This window comes from Chiloscyllium punctatum, unplaced genomic scaffold (genome assembly GCF_047496795.1).
Source record: "Chiloscyllium punctatum isolate Juve2018m unplaced genomic scaffold, sChiPun1.3 scaffold_1318, whole genome shotgun sequence".
NCBI lineage: Eukaryota > Metazoa > Chordata > Chondrichthyes > Orectolobiformes > Hemiscylliidae > Chiloscyllium > Chiloscyllium punctatum.
In genome coordinates, this window is record NW_027311052.1 from 32,501 (window position 1) to 36,816 (window position 4,316).

Sequence of the window (4,316 nt, forward strand, 5' to 3'; positions counted from 1 at the left end):
TGGGAGCCTCCGGTCGTCAATAGACCGCCGCACCGGCCTCTGACTGACTCTCAGAATGGACGGAAAGAGCCGGGTAAGCCTTTCAAAAGATTCGACCACGTGCCGAAAACTTTAGACTTCCGTGAGCTCTCCGGCTTGCACCGAGACCCGAAGTCGACGTGCGAAGCACCACGGGACCCCTTTCGCCTGCAGGTCCCGAGCCGCCTTTATTTGCTGTTACGAGCATCGTGTGCCCCATACCTGCGTGACGAGCACCGCAGGGCGGCAGAGCCATCGCACTTGGCCGGGTGGCAGAGGAGGACCAGACTATTCACAGATAGCGGCCCAACGACTCCCAGAGCCGGTCGTGCGGCGCGCGAGGTCTGCTCTCTTCACAAGAGGCTTTATTAGGGAGTGCTAAGGCAAGGTTCTGTGCCCTCCACCCTCATCGCAACACCCATGGGAGCCTCCGGTCGTCAATAGACCGCCGCACCGGCCTCTGACTGACTCTCAGAATGGACGGAAAGAGCCGGGTAAGCCTTTCAAAAGATTCGACCACGTGCCGAAAACTTTAGACTTCCGTGAGCTCTCCGGCTTGCACCGAGACCCGAAGTCGACGTGCGAAGCACCACGGGACCCCTTTCGCCTGCAGGTCCCGAGCCGCCTTTATTTGCTGTTACGAGCATCGTGTGCCCCATACCTGCGTGACGAGCACCGCAGGGCGGCAGAGCCATCGCACTTGGCCGGGTGGCAGAGGAGGACCCGACTATTCACAGATAGCGGCCCAACGACTCCCAGAGCCGGTCGTGCGGCGCGCGAGGTCTGCTCTCTTCACAAGAGGCTTTATTAGGGAGTGCTAAGGCAAGGTTCTGTGCCCTCCACCCTCATCGCAACACCCATGGGAGCCTCCGGTCGTCAATAGACCGCCGCACCGGCCTCTGACTGACTCTCAGAATGGACGGAAAGAGCCGGGTAAGCCTTTCAAAAGATTCGACCACGTGCCGAAAACTTTAGACTTCCGTGAGCTCTCCGGCTTGCACCGAGACCCGAAGTCGACGTGCTAAGCACCACGGGACCCCTTTCGCCTGCAGGTCCCGAGCCGCCTTTATTTGCTGTTACGAGCATCGTGTGCCCCATACCTGCGTGACGAGCACCGCAGGGCGGCAGAGCCATCGCACTTGGCCGGGTGGCAGAGGAGGACCAGACTATTCACAGATAGCGGCCCAACGACTCCCAGAGCCGGTCGTGCGGCGCGCGAGGTCTGCTCTCATCACAAGAGGCTTTAGGGAGTGCTCAGGCAAGGGTCAGCCCGCAGCCTTCCTGGCAACACCCAGGGGAACCAGGCCACTCGCGTCTCTCGCCTTCATTTTCGACACGAGCGCCTGCGGAGGGCCACCACCCCCTCCGATTGTCAAGAGACCTCCGCACCGGCCTCTGACTTACTCTCAGAATGGACGGAAAGAGCCGGGTAAGCCTTTGAAAAGATTCGACCACGTGCCGAAAACTTTAGACTTCCGTGAGCTCTCCGGCTTGCACCGAGACCCGAAGTCGACGTGCTTAGCACCACGGGACCCCTTTCGCCTGCAGGTCCCGAGCCGCCTTTTATTTTTGTTACGAGTATCGTGTTCCCCAAACCTGGGTGACGAGCACCGCAGGGCGGCAGAGCCATCGCGCTTGTCCGGGTGGCAGAGGAGGACCAGACTATTCACAAATAGCGGCCCAACGACTCCCAGAGCCGGTCGTGCGGCAGGCGAGGTCTGCTCTCATCACAAGAGGCTTTAGGGAGTGCTCAGGCAACGGTCAGCCCGCAGCCTTCTTGGCAACACCCAAGGGAACCAGGCCACTCGCGTCTCTCGCCTTCATTTTGGACACGAGCGCCTGTGGAGGGACGGCCGGAGTCAACGTGGGGTTTGCCCGCCCTCCAATAGTGTCAAAAGACCGCCGCACAAGTCTCTGACTGACTCTTAGAACAGACAGAAAGAGTTTGTCAAATCTGTCAAAAAATTGACAAAGTGTCAAAAATTCGACTTCCAAGAGCTCTCCGGCATGCACTCATACCTGTCATTAAAGTGCTATGCCCGTGGAACCGTTTTTCGGATGCCTTTCAGAACGGTCCCGCGCCGCCATTTTGTTCTAAAAATCGTGTTCCCATATATCTCCGGGTACCCCGCCAACCTCACTGCGGAAAAACTACAAGTGGCACTGAATGGGTCTGAATTCCAAATTTGACTGCATCGGTCTGGAACTCGGTCCGGTCAAAACCGTTTGGATTTTTCTCGGTCCGGACTTCCGCGACAGACAAAGTTAAAGTTTTCGGGCTGCAGGCACAAAACGACAGCTGGCCATTTGCCGGGCTCAATTCACCCAATTCCTCCGGCACTTCGGAGCACATGTTCGGTGTAAGTTTGCGAATCTTTCCCGATGCTGCAGCATTTTCCTCCGCTGACACTTAGAATATTTTTCACACTTTGCTGAAAATTTTTCTAAGTGTTTTTTTCCAAGTTTTCCTGGTTACTGATTTCTTCTTTTTAAACATTTTTCTAAGTTTTTCTGGTTACTGATTTCTTCTTTTTAAACATTTTTCTAAGTTTTTCTGGTTACTCATTTCTTCTTTTTAAACATTTTTCTAAGTTTTTCTGGTTACTCACTTCTTCTTTTTAAACATTTTTCTAAGTTTTTCTGGTTACTGATTTCTTCTTTTTAAACATTTTTCGCCGTTTTTCTGGTTACTGATTTCTTCTTTTTAAACATTTTTCTAAGTTTTTCTGGTTACTGATTTCTTCTTTTTAAACGTTTTTCTGGTTACTCATTTCTTCTTTTTAAACATTTTTCTAAGTTTTTCTGGTTACTCACTTCTTCTTTTTAAACATTTTTCGCCGTTTTTCTGGTTACTGATTTCTTCTTTTTAAACATTTTTCTAAGTTTTTCTGGTTACTCATTTCTTCTTTTTAAACATTTTTCTAAGTTTTTCTGGTTACTCATTTCTTCTTTTTAAACATTTTTCTAAGTTTTTCTGGTTACTGATTTCTTCTTTTTAAACATTTTTCTAAGTTTTTCTGGTTACTGATTTCTTCTTTTTAAACATTTTTCTAAGTTTTCCTGGTTACTCATTTCTTCTTTTTAAACATTTTTCTAAGTTTTCCTGGTTACTCATTTCTTCTTTTTAAACATTTTTCTAAGTTTTCCTGGTTACTGATTTCTTCTTTTTAAACATTTTTCGCAGTTTTTCTGGTTACTGATTTCTTCTTTTTAAACATTTTTTCGCAGTTTGTCTGGTTACTGATTTCTTCTTTTTAAACATTTTTCGCCGTTTTTCTGGTTACTGATTTCTTCTTTTTAAACATTTTTCGCCGTTTTTCTGGTTACTGATTTCTTCTTTTTAAGCATTTTTCTAAGTTTTTCTGGTTACTCATTTCTTCTTTTTAAACATTTTTCTAAGTTTTTCTGGTTACTGATTTCTTCTTTTTAAACATTTTTCTAAGTTTTTCTGGTTACTCATTTCTTCTTTTTAAACATTTTTCTAAGTTTTTCTGGTTACTCACTTCTTCTTTTTAAACATTTTTCTAAGTTTTTCTGGTTACTGATTTCTTCTTTTTAAACATTTTTCGCCGTTTTTCTGGTTACTGATTTCTTCTTTTTAAACATTTTTCTAAGTTTTTCTGGTTACTCATTTCTTCTTTTTAAACATTTTTCTAAGTTTTTCTGGTTACTGATTTCTTCTTTTTAAACATTTTTCTAAGTTTTCCTGGTTACTGATTTCTTCTTTTTAAACATTTTTCGCAGTTTTTCTGGTTACTGATTTCTTCTTTTTAAACATTTTTCTAAGTTTTCCTGGTTACTGATTTCTTCTTTTTAAACATTTTTCGCAGTTTTTCTGGTTACTGATTTCTTCTTTTTAAACATTTTTCTAAGTTTTTCTGGTTACTGATTTCTTCTTTTTAAACATTTTTCTAAGTTTTTCTGGTTACTCACTTCTTCTTTTTAAACATTTTTCTAAGTTTTCCTGGTTACTGATTTCTTCTTTTTAAACATTTTTCGCAGTTTGTCTGGTTACTGATTTCTTCTTTTTAAACATTTTTCGCAGTTTTTCTGGTTACTGATTTCTTCTTTTTAAACATTTTTCTAAGTTTTTCTGGTTACTCACTTCTTCTTTTATAACATTTTTCTAAGTTTTCCTGGTTACTGATTTCTTCTTTTTAAACATTTTTCTAAGTTTTCCTGGTTACTGATTTCTTCTTTTTAAACATTTTTCTAAGTTTTCCTGGTTACTGATTTCTTCTTTTTAAACATTTTTCTAAGTTTTTCTGGTTACTCATTTCTTCTTTTTAAACATTTTT